Source organism: Hippocampus zosterae, chromosome 15 (genome assembly GCF_025434085.1).
Source record: "Hippocampus zosterae strain Florida chromosome 15, ASM2543408v3, whole genome shotgun sequence".
NCBI lineage: Eukaryota > Metazoa > Chordata > Actinopteri > Syngnathiformes > Syngnathidae > Hippocampus > Hippocampus zosterae.
This window is the reverse complement of record NC_067465.1, coordinates 4,584,282-4,603,179: the sequence shown is the minus strand read 5'-3', so window position 1 is coordinate 4,603,179 and position 18,898 is coordinate 4,584,282. Positions and strand designations below refer to the sequence as shown.

Sequence of the window (18,898 nt, the reverse complement as noted above, 5' to 3'; positions counted from 1 at the left end):
ACTAGTTTGTGCAGTGATGGGAGAAGTATTTTTCTTGTCACAAAAATAAAATAAAAAATGTAACAGAATGTATAATTGTATTTGATGTAAGCGATTTAATGTGATGTACAGCTGCTATTTTTTTTTCTTAAACCAATGCTATGTAGGTCACCCGCACTCCGGCGTGTTCTCCGTGTTTTAACAGCTCCCACCGCCTCGTATGATTTGGGTCAGCGTTAACGAGCTCCGCTCGTTCCTCCAGTTACTCTCGACTGTTACAGGATGTCAAAAAGCGCTCGACAAAAGCCATCTCTTATTTATATTTTTACTCATTTTAGTGCCTTCTCTCGTGTGCGTCGAAAATCGGATGGAGGTTGAGTTCATTTTTGCTAGCATTTCATGATTTGCCTTCATCGACCTGCTGCCATCTTTATCAGCCTGCCTGCATTTCGCAAACCACCTCTGGAGATTGTTATTTCCTGCCCGAATCAGGATCCGCACACCGTAAAGTGGCTTTTGAACGGAAGCGGCCATGCTGTGAGGAAAACCTGGCCACCCTGAGCCTTAACATTAGGCAGTCATCAGTCATGCATGTCATTGATTTGTCCGAGAAAGAGGTTGTGTACCTCCACTGAGCCAAACAGACCTGAATATTACCGCATTCCACATCTAGTCAAGTGGCATCAAGTCCCTATCAATATTCACTGCATGCAATTATAGAGCATTCAAGACCCACAAGATTTCTCTTCAATATTTCAGTAAATTCCAAATCTACCAAATGGAATATTAGACTCTTTCATGTCACTGGAGGGGGGGGGGGGGGGGGGGGTGGATTCTGCCTTTTTCGGTTCTTTCCAAAATCAGCTGTAGAACAACAAAAGCAGGTTGAACAAAATGAAACCGTTTCTCCTGCTGAAGGGATCTTGGATCTAAAATGGTGCATCGCTGACATCTACTGGTGGTTGTGGGTCAGTAAAGTTTAAAGTCCAAGCTTGAAATTTAGAGTGGAGCATCATCGAATCCTCTCGCACCCAAAAAAACATAACTGACAGCTATACTCGTCAGTGGCAGTGAATGAGTGAAGTCACAGGTGTCAAAGTCAAGGGCCGGGGGCCAGATCCGGCCAGCCGCGTCACTTTATGTGGCCCGCGAAAGCAAATCCTGATTCTTGCTAAAATCTGTACCAAAATATCAAACTGTCACTTGAAATAAATAACATTTGCTGACATTTTGCAATCATTTTGTTTGCCTCGTTCAATTATGGCTCCCGACTGGGCAATGCTAGGCGCCTTCTGTGGTGTCCAGCATGCGTGTGAATTGCGCTGAATGTCGAACCCCGTTATTTCTTCCGGGCCAAGGCTTACCGTGCGCGGCCCAGGGCCGACGCAACATTTGTTCAATGGGGCCACTTTGGCACCTTACGCTGGTCATCTTTTGTTCCAAAATGCCCCCCCCCCCCCCCCCCCCAGCTTATGAAGCGGGACACGACTGTCGCAACCAAGCCGAGCAGCTCTCCCCGCTGTGTAACCTTGTGTCACCTATGACATCAATTCCCAGTCTTGAGTCTTATATTCAGGCCATATGGATGTGTGTGTGTGTTTTTTGTTCTAAATTAGTTCTTATCATTGCCTTCCAATCAAAAATCGGGTGGTCTTATGTGGCCATACAATCTGCTATGTGCCCCTGATTTCAAACTGAGGTTAATTTTCCTTTTTCTGGGCTAATTAGATTCCTGACTTAAGGGGCCTTTGGGTAAATGTGCCGTTTATTAACACGTTAATCAGGTTTTAAGCAAACAAAAAGATTAAGATAGCTTCACAGTGCGAGGGACTTGAAAACAATGTTTGAAAAACAAACAAACAAAAAATCTTTGGTTTCATTCAATACAATATCGTAAAAGTCATAATTGTAAAAAATAAACATGACATTCACTTAACGCGGGTTTTTTTGTCACGTAACCGCCGCGATAAACGAGGGATTACTGTATATAAAAAAAAAAATAAGTCGACTTGTAAAAATGGACCCATCAGGAATAATGAATACGCCTTGAAATTAAAATCATTTTTAACTTATGATCCGACATAACACAACTCAAAAGGTGACACGATTGTTTGTTGCTTTCTGGCGGCTGCTGGCTCGTTATTAGCCGGCTAGATACTAGCGGCTAAACTGCTAATGTTCATGAAAAAAAATAGCTCAAAATAAAACATATATTTAATCATCCAGCCCTATTTATAGCCTTTGGAAGGTAATAAATGGGGTCGGGGGTAGGTTTTGAATGACATAATTCCGATTTTTCTTTTTTTTTGCTCCATAGTGACACAAGTTGAGAAGTGTGTCGTGGTAACATCAAGACCCAAAATAAATGGAATCAAGATTAGAATCCGCCCTTGTCCAATGTGGTTACAAATCCCATCTCTGCTATTTCCTAGATTGTACACGGCCCGCTTTCAATGTGAGCTTCTTGTCACGATGAGTCCGGCGACATCTTGCAAAACCGTAACAAGCCCACCATGTCGACCGCATGTGCCGCTCGCTCGCACGTTGAGAGAATCGGTGACACCGTGACTGTTTTACATGTGCGCCGTTCAACTTTAAATACAGCGGAACGATGAAGCACGTCTAAAACGCCATCTTCACCACGTTTTGGAACGATGGCATGAAAACATTTCAGCTTCATTAACACGGACTAATTAACACTCCGATGAGATGGCAACGCTGGAGGAAAAGTCCAGCAAAGTGATTAGTGTTCATACTGAAGGCAGATTGTTTGCTCAATCGTACCAAATTTCATGGCAATCCAGCCAAATTTTGTGATATTGCAGTGCAGACTAAGCATTGGCTGAAAATGGAGGGATGAATGCCAGTGGAATGAAAATTATTTTTTGGGGTTTGTTTTTTAAGGAGAGCAGAAAAAAAGAGCATAACATTTAAATACAACCGAAACAAAAATGGGGACGTGCACAATAGCGTGGAGCTATAAACTAAACTCCTCGCCAAAACCGAAATAATGACGCTCAAGATTCTTCTTCTCTTTTGCCTTTCTTGCGTTCCGAGGCGGAGGAACTGCCGGCATCCGAGCTCACCCCGCTTAGCTACGGCTCATTGCTCCCCCCCCCTATTCTGACAAGATGGAGGGTCTCTGACTCGGATGGAACAGTCAAGTGTCAGAGTGTAAGCGGAAGGAGGAAAACTCACTGGGGGGTGGGGGGGAATCTCTTCGTATGTTTGGAGCACCCTCATTTGCTTTCTGTTGAGGAGCGATGCCCCATTGCTTCGGGGTGAGCAGCTACAGCTGGAAAGCTAAATCGGCATGGCCACGCAGTTGCTCGGCTGTGCAGATTTGTGTCAAGTGCACGAATGCCTGGAAGTAGCCGCGGCAAACTCACAGTACGGAGGTCCGGGGTTCAATTTCGGCTCCGGACCCTCCCTGCGTGGGTTTTCTCCGGGTACTCTAGTCCCCCCCACGTTGCAAAAACATGAATGGCAGGCCTATTGAACACTCCAAATGGTTGTTCGTCTTCGTGTGCCCTGCGATTGTCTGGCAACCGGTTCAGGGTGTCCCCCGTCTACTGCCCGAAGACAGCTGGGATAGGCTCCAGCACCCACCCCCACACGTCGACAGCACTTTAGCGATTCCACCGAAAGGTGTTTAGCGATGAAGTTTGGTGCGTTACTTTTATACGAGACGAATTGAAGCTAACAGAGTGTGGCAATAAGAAACAATCGTATTTGGTAGCATGATTTTTGGTTGGAAGTTAACTCCACGCAACCCTGGAGCGGGTCTGAAAATGCGCCCACGAGTGCCAAAATGACACTGCTCTTGTCATAAGTGCGAAATGCTTTCTCCAATTGTCCCAAGTACCTCATGTGATGCGTCTTCCCCGAGGCATCTTCGGTACAGCGTTGATTAAGTTTGTTGCTAGGTGCTATTTATTTGGCATGCCGGGAAAAAGTCAGCTGGATGGACTCCTGAAGGTCTCTCCAAACACCACACGAGCCTGCGTGGTCTCCCTCATTTACCCCCCCCCCCCCCTCCAGCCCACCCTCACCCCTCTGTTTCATTATCGTTGTGATCTTTTTATTTGACTCTCCGGCATCTTTCATTTTTATCTTTTCCTCGTATTTTGGCCTCCCGCCCCAATGCAGTTCTCATTTTCTGTCCCACTCTCAGGCAAACAGAGTGGCTGTTTGTGAAAAGGGGATGAAACATTTTGCCCCCCCCCTGCTTTCTTTTATGAGTTACAAAAGACGGTGGCGACATAGCCTGGGTCGTTACTTTGTTTACTCAAAGCAATTAACGAGGGAAGTGCCCCGCGTCCTCCCTCTTTTGCTCATTCTTCCTTTTAAGCTTGCTTGTCCAAAGTTGTCCCCTTTAATTGAGCAGGGGGGTCAAAATGAGAAATGAAGATCCCTCTTCAGTAAGTTCCAACCCCAAATGTTAAGTCATGTTTCTCTGTTTGCCAATTTTGTTTTTAACGACGGTATAAAAAAAACATGCTGCCGGCAAAGAAAGGTCTATTGTAGTTGAGATGCCGTGATCAAACCTTGCGTGCGCCAAAACATTATGCACAGTCGAGGAAACAATGTTAATGAAGCACCGGAGAAGCGCTCCAAAAAAACAGGACCTCCACGGCTTTCTTTTTTTTTTTTTTTTTGCTTCCCGTCCACCTGGCTGAGCACTAGTTCTAAGTCTTGAGTTGGCCTACTTACCAAGCGACGAGTTCATTGTTAGCATCCGCATCATGCTCCTTGAGAGTGTTTTCATTTTGTATTTCTGCGTTTGACTGGCCCGTACAAAAAAAAAAGGCTAAAAGTGCCAAAATAATTATTAATTAATTTATTAATAAATTAAGTGTAAAATTATGCCTTGTAACAATGAACCAAATGGAACTGTTGCCTTGATCGCGAAAAATTAACATACACGATTGCACGCGCAGGATGTAAAAAATGTTGCGCAATAAACTTGCAGATGGCCGGAAAGCATCTGCTGTGAAAGGAGTGTCACCAAGTGCTTCACTTTTGTGAAAAAATGAATTTAGTGTATGCAATTAACGTTTAATGAGTCCCTTTTTTTTATAGTACTGGGGAGCCTTTCATGTGTCGCAATAAGTGTCAAATCTGGTTTTACAGTTATAATCAGACTTTTCCCTGCGGCATCACTGATGATCACTTTGGTGGCACCGCAAAAAAAAAAAAAAAAAAAAAAACGTACTTGGCATATAATCATAGTTTCAAGTCCAGACTTGGGTTTGACTTTTGAAGTTTGACTTTTGAAAACTTTTGGAACATTATCAGGGCCAAACAGGAATTTATATCTCCGAGTTAAGCGGCACATCGATTGGATATTTTTGAATGGAACTGTAAAGAGTTCAGGCACCCCCGCATCAATTATTTCCTCCAGTCGCCAAAGTCCCAAACATGCTTGATTGAAAGGGAAAAGTGATTATCTTCGCCGCGACTCATTTTATTTATCAAACGTCTCCAGAAGTCACATCTTTCAAATCCTCCTTTCATGAAACATATTTCAGAAGCGACGAAAATTTGGGGGGGTTTTGCCAGATTTCGAGAGCGACTGACACGATTCGAAAAGGAATGTCAGCATGTCCAACAAGATTTGAAAATTAGCTTTCATTGTAAGTCAATCTCCTATTCGAGGCCGAAAGACGAGTTCTATTTAACGTACCGAGAACTTTTTTCTTTTTTCTTGAAAAGGTACTACCCCACCAAACTGCACACTAAGTACTTTTGTACCGATATGGATACGTTTCCTTCTTTGCGAACACAACTAGACACAAAAAGAATATTGACTCCCGCCACGTGCGCGCATGTAATTAGGGAGTCTTCCAAAACACACCTCAACGTCTCTCATTAATCTCACTTGAGCTGCGGCGACGTATGGAGCCATGGGGAGGCGTGAAACCGTGTGTGAAACTGTTGTCATCTCATATGTTATCACACTCTTGAGACTAGAGGGGGCGGGGTTAAATCATGCCCGGCACAGCCCACTGGAAGCTAATCATGCAGCTAATGATGAATTAAATATTCCACGTCTTCTCGTTACAACAGAACGACAAGGTGAGGACCTCGCTCGTACCGTTATCGGCGTAGTCTCTGCAGAGTTTCTCCCAAAGTCATTTTGTTGTACAAACTCCACACGGGGAGCAGATCCAAGCTGGCGTGAAGCCTCAAAGCTCATGACACTTGATGGCTGATTAGAGCAAACATCGGCGTGGTTTCCCCACTGTGACGCTCTGGAGAGAAGTGATCTAAAGGGTCTCGTCAGGAGACGTCACGCTGGCCGCCGTCGCGGTGCCAGATGCTTCGCCGCTCGCCGCTGCGAGGAACGCAAGAGCGCGTTCCCCGCGGCCGCCGCTACGAAAAGTGATTTCGGCTTAATTAAGAAGGTTGCACATCCAAAAGGCTCAAATTATTCAGCCGGAACATGTTTAGTCAAATCAAGTGTCATCCGGCATTGAGACGTACGCTGGCGACGAAGCGAACTGATTGGACAAGCAATGTCATGTGATCATCTGCAGGCGTGTCATAATTAGTCGGGTGTGTCTTACCCTCCGAAGCCCTTCGGGTTCGGTCGAAGCCAGGTTAAGAACCACTGGGCAAGAATATTAATGTTCCAATCAGAAATCAGAAATAATCTCCCTCGTTTTCAATGAGTCAAATCTTTAAATTTTCAAAAATTTCACAAACTCTTTGCTCAAAGAGCAAGAAAAGAAAACATGACATATGCAATCGCTGGAGAATTGAGTTCGATTGCTGCTCCAGGCTAAGCTAAACGTCTCAATTAATTCCTTGGGTGAAGATGAAAAAGTAAAAAGACTCCTCAGAGCCAATATTTAAATCGTCTGTCAGCGGAAGACAAACTCCCGCTGAACTCGGATTTGATTTCATAAAACACACATGCACGCACGCAAACCCAAATGCGGGCCTTCCGCCGCAGCGCCTGCTTCCCCCGCTGGCTCGCCGCACGACAATCATCAACCGCATACGGCGCGGCGGTCCCGCCTGCGGGGAACGGGATTGAGGCGCGGGCCAAGCAGATGCAACCCAAGGGCCTCGCCACTCGGAGGTGATGGATGCGGCGCTGCTCGCTCGTGGGGCCTCGTGTCGTGCATGTGCGAGAGCAGATGAATGGGGAGGAGAGCCTGATGAATTGGGTCACACAAACCCAGCGTTTCGGGCTAATGTGCTGAAAACGCCGGAGGAGTGCGCTTGGGTGATTGCACGTATGTGGGCTACAACTGGGGCAGAGCAACACATTAAGATTTTTATGGGGCGGGGGCTCACCTCACACGTGACAGGACAACTATTTCATTTGTGGCACAAAAACTGCTTTCTCCAGAAATGAAAAGAAGAGGCTCTTGGTCAGACAAGCCGCCTCTTACGTAAGGCCGGTCGAGAAATAAGTACACTGCAAAATTGATCCTCACATACTGCGGATTATTTCAGCGAAGATATTCACGGGATGGGACTATTGTATACTGCAGTTGGTTTTGCAGAGTACTTTTTTGTACTGTCTGCATAGGATGAGGAGGACCTGCGCTGTTCGAGGGTGATCAGGACCAATGAGTGGAAATACACATATCACTGACACCCTTAAAATGCATTTGTTCTTCTTTAAGCACTACTCGATGTAATAAAAAATAATAATAAAATCAAAAGTCAAAAGCTCACCGCATGCTTGGTTGTGCTCAAGAGTGATACGATGAATACACGAGGTTCAGCGTGGCAATATGGCAAATGGGTACGGTTAGCATCTCTATGAGTTAGCATCTCTACGAGTTAGCATCTCTACGAGTTAGCATCGCTACGTGTTAGCATCGCTACGAGTTAGCATCGCTACGAGTTAGCATCTCTACGAGTTAGCAACGCTACGAGTTAGCATCGCTACGTGTTAGCATCGCTACGTGTTAGCATCGCTACGAGTTAGCATCGCTACGAGTTAGCATCTCTACGAGTTAGCAACGCTACGAGTTAGCATCGCTACGTGTTAGCATCGCTACGTGTTAGCATCGCTACGAGTTAGCATCTCTACGAGTTAGCATCTCCACGAGTTAGCATCTCCACGAGTTAGCATCTCCACGAGTAGGCTCAGGAGCGATTGGCAATTAGCTTATGCAAGTGCAAATCGCCGTCGGCGAGGTGCTGAGTTCACATTTAGAAAGAAATGTGTGGCTGGCACGCATCAAGTCACCTATTCTACACCATGTCGATCATGTCTCGATCTCGGTGTTTGGTTTCCTTGTTCTAACCTCGGCACCGATCTCGCTTGGGAGTCGTTAGCGTTTGCGCGAGACTGACTGACAATGCTGCGAGAAGGCCCTTTTACCTCGGCGCAGATAAGAAGACAAACGAGATCCGAAGGCGGATAGGTTTTGTCGGCAGTGCGTGCTGTGCTTAGTCGATATTGAGCGGGGTCTTTCTCGCCCCCCCCCCCCCTAATATCGGCCGCTGTGCAGCCTAATATTTCAAGAGCCGTGCCAACTGGCACAACGCGAGTTGAGCTCAAGGTCATCTTGACTCATTTGCGGCTGGGAGGCGGGGCGGCTACGGACCGCGTCGTTTAATGCCCGTAACTGATTTGTGTTAAAAGAACAAAGCCGACAGCTCGGCACGAGGAAGCCGACGGGGTTGCCTCGCTACGCCGCTTGAGGCGACAGCGCAGACGGGCGAGGAGAACGAGGTGGAGACGTACGGAGATCGGCTACAGATTGGCGCAGCACCTGGAGGCATATGGCGGGGGGCAGGGGGGTATGGGGGGGGGGGGCTCGTGCCTCCCAGCTAATTGAGTCCTAATGAATCACTGCGTTGGCATGTTACATGTCCCTCGTGATGGGTCGGAGATGTCATTTGGAAGGGAGGCGGGTTGCGAGTCCCAACACGGGAGACTTTCGGATACCGTCGGCGTTGCGCCGATGACTTCGCTTACCCACCAGATGTTGCCGGCAACCTCACACGACACAAGAGAAGTCATTGTGTAACGAGGTGGCAATTGGGGGTCTGCGCCATTGGTCGAATACTCCCAACGAGTTCAATTTGGGCTGTGCGCGAAGGCACCTGACTGAGAAAATGCTTGAATGCGACTTTTGGTGTTTTAAAAATAAAAATAAAAAAATCGGACAAAAGCATCAATTGCATAATTTGGTGTGAATAGTCCCCTCCCATGTTCATGACATCGTTTTATTTATAGATATTATTTATGTATCGATCTAGATTTATAGCATAGATTAATTTTCGGTCCATGTCGCCGGCTCACGTGCGATAACAACAATATGAAATATTTTTTTTCTGACTGCAATTGAGTTCAATAGTCAGGCCTCATTGGCCGTACTCATCATTTTTGTGTTTTTGGCTCCGATGACGCTTTTGATGCACTGTTAACTTGCAAAGCACCTGTCGTGTTGATCACCCCCCCCCACACCCCCCGCACCCCGGCAACATGTGCAGCATTCAACACTCCACAATGCACCGCTATCTGAGCAATCTCCCTTTTATTTTGTTCAAATGAGGCAAATCAAATCGCCCCTGACCTGCCTCTGCTAGGGCTCCCCGCACCCCCCCCCATCTTCATTCATGAATGAAATAGACATAAGGCCACGGGCAAAAAAGAGAACAATCTCGCAAGGATCTTTCAAGCTCCGTTTGTAAAAGATTCAAGACATGTTGAAAAGCGTGTGTCAAATATATTCGGTATCCACGTGGGTGTTAGCTCCAAGGACCTCACTTCAGCTGGAGGGAATGTTCGGTGCAACGTGCCACGTGTCCCAAAAGTGTGTGCAATGGAAAAAAAAAAAACGTGAAAACCTCTTTCATGATTTTGTCTATAATTCTTGTGTCTAAGTGGAAAAGCCATTAAGGTCTTAGTCGGGTGAGCTACGGCTCCCCAAACCACTCAGCTTTTGCTGTCGGCGGCTAAATTAAGAGTCGCGTTTCCACCGGGAGACCAGACAAAAGACCTTCCTGACTGGGAAAGTGAATTTCTCCCGTGTTTTTGTGCACAACTGTCTTCAGCTTCACAAATCACACAGTGCAGCAAAGAACGGGCCGTGGACCGCGACGGAAAAATATACAAGCGTGTTTGTTGCCTGACGGCGGGATTGTACAAGTCGCCCGATTGTCTTGCAATCGAGTTCGGCGAGTTCGGCTGAAGATCTGCTGCAAAACATCGTCTAGAAGGAGATTAATTGGTTGCCTTGGACTACGCTCCTGAATTCTCAATGCTGACGCCGACCCTGTCTTGCCTTGTGTTATATCTCGCCAAACCACAACACCACCACACGTTTTCCACTACCGCTCCGTTTTATAGCTACGATCTATTTTCTTCCCGTATGTTCACAAGTAAATATCCAGGCCACGTTCCATTTTCTTACCAGAAGCTCCGGAGCGCAAACAATGTTGTGCTGAGACATCTGGTCCAGTAATGAATTGTGCATTTCAACTGGTCATTCTGCCACTCATTGAGTTATAGCCCGGGGTGGGGGGCAAAGTTCAATACCAGACGAGAATAAGAACCACGAGAACGCCAACATCAATCGGGTTCGTCTACTTAAGAACATCTTGAGCAGTGTTATTCTTTTTCATTTGTACTTGGTATGAAATTGTTCCCATCCGTCGTTACGTGGCTCTTCGGTGACTTTCGCTCGCCTCTCAACGACACGACCGTGTCACAGTGATAGAAACTCGACAAAAGCACAAGGAAGGAAAAGGAATTGACATCGCCAGAGGGCAATGCGGGCCGGCGCTCCGGAACTCTGGGACAATTTTCAAACCCGATTGGTTGAGTAATCGTCTGATTGCTAGAATATTTCAAGCAGAAGTATTGATTCGGAACACCCTGGACGTGGCAGCAGAATGGCTAAAATCAGCAAAGAGAAAGGCTACAAAATCAAGAACATATTTCATCGTATAAGACAATTTTACAGAACAAATATTAAGTTGTAAATGTTGTAGCGTTTCAGCCATGGGGGTCAAACCCAAGGCCCGGGGGCCGGATCTGTCCCGACTCATCATTTTCTGTGGCCCGCGAAAGCAAATCAAACATGTCGACTTGTACGATAATTGCTAAAATATGTACAGACATTTCAACTTGTAATATGTAATACATAAATGAGCGAGATATTGTAAGCATTTTCTTGTCACCAAAGCCCCTCGTTCCACTAACTTAAACAATCGTTGACTGACTTCCTGACATGTTTTCACAGTCATAACGGCCCTCGAAGGGAAACGGTCACGACATTGTGGCCTGCTACTAAAAATGACTTTGACGCCCCTCCCTGCTTTAGGCCATCAGAGGAAGACCTTGCTGGCGTCAAGGGCCAGCAAATTACCGTTTGGTCTTGGCTAATTTTATATTTCTAAACACCACGTTTCTGGCCATTCAACGCGACCAAGCTAATCATCGCTGATTTAAGAAGCTAAATTTAGTCGCGCAAGTGATTGGGGGGGGGGGGGGGAGGCTACAGTTCAGGACATCAATCTGGATCGCGAGCAAATGCTCTGTGTCCAAATGTGAGCGCCAGCTGACACCGTGACCTGATTTACACGCCCCCGCGCCTCCGCAACACGATGGCGTGTATCCCGCTCACGATCCGTGACCCGGGTTGTGAGCGGCTCCGCACAGAAGTACGTACGGGGGAAGGGGGTGGGGGGCAGACAGCTGCGCAGCTCGGCGCAGACTTCGCTCTGCGCACCGGAGAAAGAAGCAACACCACCGCTGCGCGTACCCATCCAACCATTCACGCAGGTCCTCTCATCGCTGTATACGCGTGCATGTGTGTGTGTGTGTGTGTGTCTCCATTTCTCAACACATCAAGTTTTGATTCTGAACATCGGGTAAGATCCACGAAGCGGTGACAACTTGGATCTGGAGTGCATCTCCACATTTCAATGTTACGATGGGGGGAACTCGGGGGGGGGGGGGGGGGGGGGTTTGTCAACGCTTTAATCGTTCGTATCTACACGATGTATTTATTTCATGCGGTCACGTCAGTCTAAATACAACAACCTGTAGTATGAGTAGACTGTACGTGAGACAGCGCAACGTGGGACAACATACGTCTTTTGGAGGACAACATTCAACTTGACAACATTAGTGGTAAACAACAATGAGATCATCCCCCCCCCCCCCCTCCAATCTATTGAGGTTTAATTTCCCCTCAATGGTCCAAACACAGGACCGGTCCGCAGCCCATTTTCATTCAGCGGCCAACACACGTCCTGTCCATAAATCTTGACACAGCGCAGAGCTGTCACGCATCTCTAAGCACGGTGACAGTAACTCAAAACAAAAAGAGACTCATGAGTCGGAGGTCACTCACCTTTTTCCCAGCGGCGTGTCCCATGTATGCGTTTTAATCCATATCTGCGTCCCTTTCATGTGAGCGCGCCAAGTGAAGAGCATGCAGAGAGCGTGTAGAAGAAAATCCATTTGTTAATTCCATTTACCGGGCACACAAGGTGGAATCACATTAGCGCGCTCTTTTAAAACTAATTTACTGCCCGAATCGAAATGTCCGTAAAGCTCGATGTTGTTCTTTCCTACCGCTCCCTCTCCCTCTGTCGTTCTCTCTCCCTCTCTCTCTCTCTCTCTCTTTGCAGCTCTGAAGTTGCCTGGTTACCCCTGTTTCTCATTCAAGGAGGCTGAGGCGCTGCGTGCAGCGGCCAATCATCGCGGCAGCCGGAGAGATTAACTATTTCTTGGCTTCACTATTCTAGTTTCAGGCTAAAATGAGGGGAGAGTGGGCGGGGAATCTGGGCCCCCCCGGTGACAAGAGAGAAAAAATTAAAAATGCATAGAGAATAATGGAGGTGGGGGTGTGGGGCTGAAATAGGGATGGGGCGGGGGGGGGGGATTAAATACTTTGGAAAAATAAAAGGACTGGAGAGGGAGGGGTGGACCAGTTTGCCACTTGTCACCAGATTTCACCCTTGCAGCATGTTATGCAAACTGTGGAGTGCTCCTCTCATCCCCAATTTCTCCCGCCGTCGCTCTGCGCGGTACATACATCCGCGTATCTCATTTCTCAAATCTCCAAAAAGCAATCCGTCAAGGTAACTGATCACCCCTCCCTTTTTTTTTTTTTCAAGATCAGCTATCCATCAAACCAATCCAACACACTCCCCCTCCCGGCTCTCCTCTGTGCCATCCATCCCAGTCCGGTCGTCTCATCATAGGCAGTATTGATTTCAATCGCCCCCCCCCCAACCCCGCCCCCCATAGCGGGGCCAAAAGGTGCACGGGAGCAAGCCAGGTTCAGCCCCCACCTTCGAAGCCCGTAGTAAAGTCCACCACTTTTCATGCATACAATAGACGGAGAGAAGTGCTGCGATCGCAAGAGCAAGTCATAGCAAGCCCACGTTCGCAAATTGGTGACGTTAAGATGAAGACTTGAAGACTTTGGTCTTTACGGAACTCGCTTTGTGCGTTGAGATACTGTCAGCCGCAGACCCGAATGCTATCTCAAACTTCATCATGAATTATCTCGTCGCGTAACTTGATGACTGACGTATGATGCCTCAAATTCTGCCCACGTTTTCACAAAATTGTGGATGGATATTTTGGTCAAGTGAAAAATTAAGATTCATGATTTAATAAAAAAGAGGTCTAAGATAAATTCCTTATTATTTGTCCCCCCCCTCCCAAAAAAAACACCCTTACAATGAACAAAAAAACCCCAACAAAAACATGTTCTTTATAGCACTGGCTTCTTTCCATCCCACCAGATTATGAACGACAACAACATTGTTGGGGTCTTCCCTTCCCCCACGGAACAGCAAAACTGGATGTAACACACACACACACACACACACGCACTGTAAAGTCCATGCACGTAGACATCCACTTAGTCGATGATTGACATGCAGCTCTCGCCTTGCGCAAAGCTTTAATCCCACTGCGTTCACAGATGGACTCAGTCTTCCTCCTCCCTCTTTTGTGTAATGTCACCAGCATGTTATACATTTACACACACACACACACATTACAGTAGCTTTTACTTTTGTTTACGGGCGAATGGGGGGTAGGTTGTGTGAGTTCTAATCCCCCCCATAACACGCCCTCCTTTTAACGGCCACCCTGTTGCCATACAAACAGACACGCACACAAGCACAAGTAGAGGCAGGCATCAATTCATGGTCATTAGAAAAAAAAAAAAAAAGAAATACAAATAAAACAAAGGAGGTCAGTGTCGGGAGAGGAATCGGGCAGCTGGGTCCTGTGAGGCGAGCGTTAATCCCCATTTTCAAGGCCCGGAGATAAACGGGAAGCCTTGCAAGATGAAACCTTTGAAGAGACGAACGGCGCATTGTGACACATTGCGGCACCTCGCTCGAGCAACCGTTCACCTCCTCACTGTTCCCTCCTTAGGCCGTGCTCATTGATTGCAACAGTGTGATATTAGCATGAATTAGGAGGGGTTGCATTTGATGCGTAACCCCCCCCCCCCCCCCACAAACCCCCCCCCCCCCACCCCCTGTCGCTAATCGCGTTCTCCCTCTGCAAAGGCTTTGATATGCGTGGAGATAGCGTTGATGCTGATAATGGCTGCAAGCTGCCTTGGAAAAAAAAAATGAGGCAGAGCGATAAGATACGGCGAGCAGATCCCCAAGACACACACACACACACAAAAAAAGAAAATAAAACAAAGAGGAAAGTCATCACCCCCACATGGCCGGTTAATCTCCCTTCAATCCTGAGATTAGTGCAGTCAAAATTTCCATTGCCGCACGATTGCAAATGATTAGTGGTCTCCCAGAGGGGAGATGGTTAACGGGTAGCCCCCCGGCCCCGTCCCACTACCCCCACCATGGACTTGATTCCTAAGAATCAGCCTCAACGTGCATGAGAAAAGGTTCTCACGTCGTATCGAACGGGATTGGTAGCGTGTCGAGGAGCGGACTCCTCATGCCGCCACTTGGTCAAAACGGTTCGAGAATATCATCGGGAAGCAAAGGTGGACTGCCTGCATCAAATTCTACGCTAATGGATCCTATCGGTCATATTTTTTGTATTAATAGAACCGACTGGTCTTCTGGAAAACCCGGCAGGGAGAAGCCTGATGTCGATAAATGACACGTGACCCTTGACCCTCACTGCTGGGTTATTGAAAAGCTGCCCTCTGCTTCAGGAAGTTTTTTTTCGAGTAGGCAATCAAAAATCTGCTGGGGGGGGGGCACTCCTCAGGTGCCAAGCCAGAGCTGAAGTTGAGTTGTTGAACTTGTCTAGCTTGAGTTACGTTCCCACGCAGTGATTCTGTGATTGTGATGGTGAAAATCTAAACGTGCAATGTGATTGACAAGCGATCAATCCTGGCTGGCATCGGCCTTTCGCCCAAAATTAGCTTTGACAGGAAGCGCAAAACTGACCAGAGTGAATGTTACGGATGATTTTTTTTTCCCCCTATGAATAATAGAAGCAGTTTTCCACTGTCAAGGAGATGTTAGCCACAGTTAATTTTCATACGCTCATTTTGCAAGTGATTTATCTTCAAAGTACCCCGAAAGAGAACTCAAAAAGCGATCCAGTGGTGAATAATTTTGAATAAAGTCAAATTGTTAAAGGACCAACGAGTGGATCGCTTAGTCTTTTTATTTTCCCCCCTCCCTACGTTTGTTTTTTGCCGCTTTCCGCCTTTGTTGCGACTTGTGTGAATGCCAAACAGTGGCTCATTCATCACATGCGGTCATAACAGATGTCTTGTCAAGGTCACAGACGTTTGGAGGATATCATCCACATGTCGTTTGCTGGCAGCACGGCGAAGAAGTGGTTAGCCCGCGTCAGACTAACGGTCAAAAGAGTCTGCGAGTCTCGGTCCCGCCCCGTGATTATATTTGATGTTTCACATTTCTTACCGTTCCCCATCATTTGCAAGCCAAAGCTTCAAACCATCTTCGCCGCAACGCAAATCGCATCCAGCCAATTATTTTTCCACCTGCATTGATAACGTTAACGTGTTGCTGCATCCCCACCGTGACACACTCGGCTTTTCCAATTCTAATCTCCGCATCAGTTCTGCGAGGCTACCATGGTAACAAACCGCATTCGGCTAATGTCCGGTTCTGACAAACGGGCTGTTCATTTTGCTAAGTAGTTTGAAATCCCAAGACGCGCGCAGACACAGACGATGCGCGCGCATTCCACCCACACGCCACCGTGATAAATTTGTCACCAAGACCCGATGACATAGATAATGTGACAGGATGTGATTTATGGTGTCAGAAAGGGATGAAAAACGGGGGTAATTGAGGGGTGAGTGGAGGAGACAAAGTTTGCAAGTGTCAGTGTAACTTTTGCTGCCATCAAAAGACGATGATGAATATATTCATGGGTGGGCGATGCTGCCAAGTCAAGGACAACCAGCATGTAATTACCCAATAAACTTGGGAAGTGATTCATTCTAAATTCAAGCTATTTAATTAAAATATGCAAATATTCAGCCATAACCCATGACTCATAATGTGGCGGGGACAGACAAAGTTTGAGGGACATTTTGACACTTCTGACAGAGTCTCATCAGACCACACACACATGTTTGTGTGAGTATCTGTGTGGGGACATTAAAATATATATCTATATATTCATTCATTCATCTTCCGAGCCGCTTGATCCTCACTAGGGTCGCGGGGGGTGCTGGATCCTATCTCAGCTGTCTCCGGGCAGTAGGCGGGGGACACCCTGTATCGGTTGCCAGCCAATCGCAGGGCACACATAGACGAACAACCATCCACGCTCACACTCACACCTAGGGACAATTTAGAGTGTTCAATCAGCCTGCCACGCATGTTTTTGGAATGTGGGAGGAAACCGGAGCACCCGGAGAAAACCCACGCAGGCCCGGGGAGAACATGCAAACTCCACACAGGGAGGCCGGAGCTGGAATCGAACCCGGTACCTCTGCACTGTGAAGCCGACGTGCTAACCACTGGACTACCGGGCCACCCTATATTATATATATATATATATATATATATATATATATAGATATATAGATATATATATAGATATAGATATATAGATAGATATATCTATTGTATATATTTTTAAAATCCCCAATACCAGCCCCAACTAAAACTACATGACTCCCGAATAGCCCTTATTGTGTTGTTGTTTTGAGTCACAGTCTGAATTTTGTTTTTTTTAAATGCAGGTATTTACATCTGAACCGGATATATAGTCAGAACTCTAGTGCTGGGCGTGAGGCAGAAATGATCCGCTCATGATCCCAAATGGGCAAGTGGTACGGCCTCATTAATCATCCACGATGATGTAATAGACAATGGCGGCAGCAAAATGAACCCAGAAGTTTACAGAAACATTTGGTGTGCCGCTTAAAAGAAGCTCTTGTCTCCTATTCGTTAGCCTATTTTCAGGGTGGGGGGTGGGGGGGGGGGTAACTCTCCTCATTCCAAGACTTTTAAAGGGGAGTGTAGATGGCAGCGTTTGGGCCTGCATCAAGCGTGACACCAATAAAGCATGCTTCCTGTATTTAAGACCACACATGAGCAGTAAAACAGGAACACGTACACACACACTCCCCCAGACCCACAGACACACGCGCACCACATCTGTCTCCATTGCACATCACTGATTTACTGAGCACATTTGCGTTCAGCGGTGGTGACTCAAGCAAGCTGATGCCTTCAGAGCGGCAGAAGAGGAGTTGGAGAGCCATTACACATATAATTGGATTTCATTTCAACCATGTGAGAGGATGGGGGTGGGGGGGCAGGGGGGCTTGTCAACATTCTGGAGAAAAAGGGCTGTCAAAATACCATCATTGTATTTACTGCACTGCATCGTTTGTTTGTGTACGCGTGTATGTATGCCTGTGTGTGTGAAGGGGGGGGGGGTGTTAGTTTACACAGTTTGCCTTGGCGTGCGTCAGTGTGTTTTTCAGTGTGTCGAGTGGGAGCGTATTGCGCATTTCTAAGCATGAAATCCCAAGACACAAACACACGCGTCAAACGAATCCGAGGGGGGGGGGTAGGGGGGGGGGGGTGTTTCCCGGACGCACTTCCAGAGTGGCCACCGGAAAAGGACAAAAGGGATTGCGATATATGCAGGACAACAAGTCAGGAAGCTCGTACATTTTCAGAAATGTTGTTTTACAGATTGAGTGTCAAGTCTGTTCATGTATGCGTCGTAGAAATGTCAATCACCGGCCCTGCCGTTCGATTCCCAAACACGTTGCTGCACTCTTGGCAAGTACAGCGCAAGTGTTAGTGTCGCCTTTGCCAGATTTCTGTTCTAATCTCTGTGTTTGTTTCTTTGATTCTGTGATTTCGTTGCATTTATATTTATTTCAATTGGGGGCGGGGTGGTTTACGGGATGAGTAAATTGGAGTTAAAAGCTTGATCAGGCAACAAATTAAACTTGAAATGCAAGTTACCGCAGAAGTGGGGAAAGTGTTATACTGGTGGCACCAGGCAGCGGGAGGGTATTGATTTTCCCGCCCCCCCATTTCATCGAAATGACTGCAAGTAACCGCGCAAAGCTTTGGCAGGCACACCTCCATGCGCATCTCCAGCACGTTCACACTTTGCTGCGCACGCGAGCAGATGTGTGCAGCCGCCACACACCTCTCGGTGTCTCGTTGACATATATATTCAACCGCCCACGCGCACTTTGCACGACACGCAGGCGAGAGGGAGACGCACCGCGGCAGGCTGACGCGCGGGCGAGCTTTCCATCTCACAGAGCCATGCATGACAGGCTGTCCTGAGACACTCCAGTCATATGACATTGGGCGTTGAGGTGATGCGCAGCCAAGCTTCACGAGGCCGAGATCCAAATTCGGGTGCTGAAAAAGCTGCGGGCATATCGGCTACACCGAGAACATTTGCTGCGCTGACATCCGGAGACGACATCCTTCTCCTCCCTACCAAGCACTCACTAATTCCGCC

The 18,898-nt window shown here is 47.2% G+C and overlaps 1 protein-coding gene across 1 annotated transcript in view; it reads right to left on the bottom strand.

The window, feature by feature from the left end:
- Positions 1–12,670, bottom strand: part of dab1b (DAB adaptor protein 1b) — a 35,845-nt gene extending 23,175 nt beyond the window's left edge. Inside the window, exon 1 of the mRNA XM_052087638.1 lies at positions 12,315–12,670. The gene's annotated coding sequence lies outside the window, so the exon portion shown is untranslated. The remainder of the gene's footprint in view (positions 1–12,314) is intronic.
- Between the last annotated feature and the right edge of the window lie 6,228 nt (positions 12,671–18,898).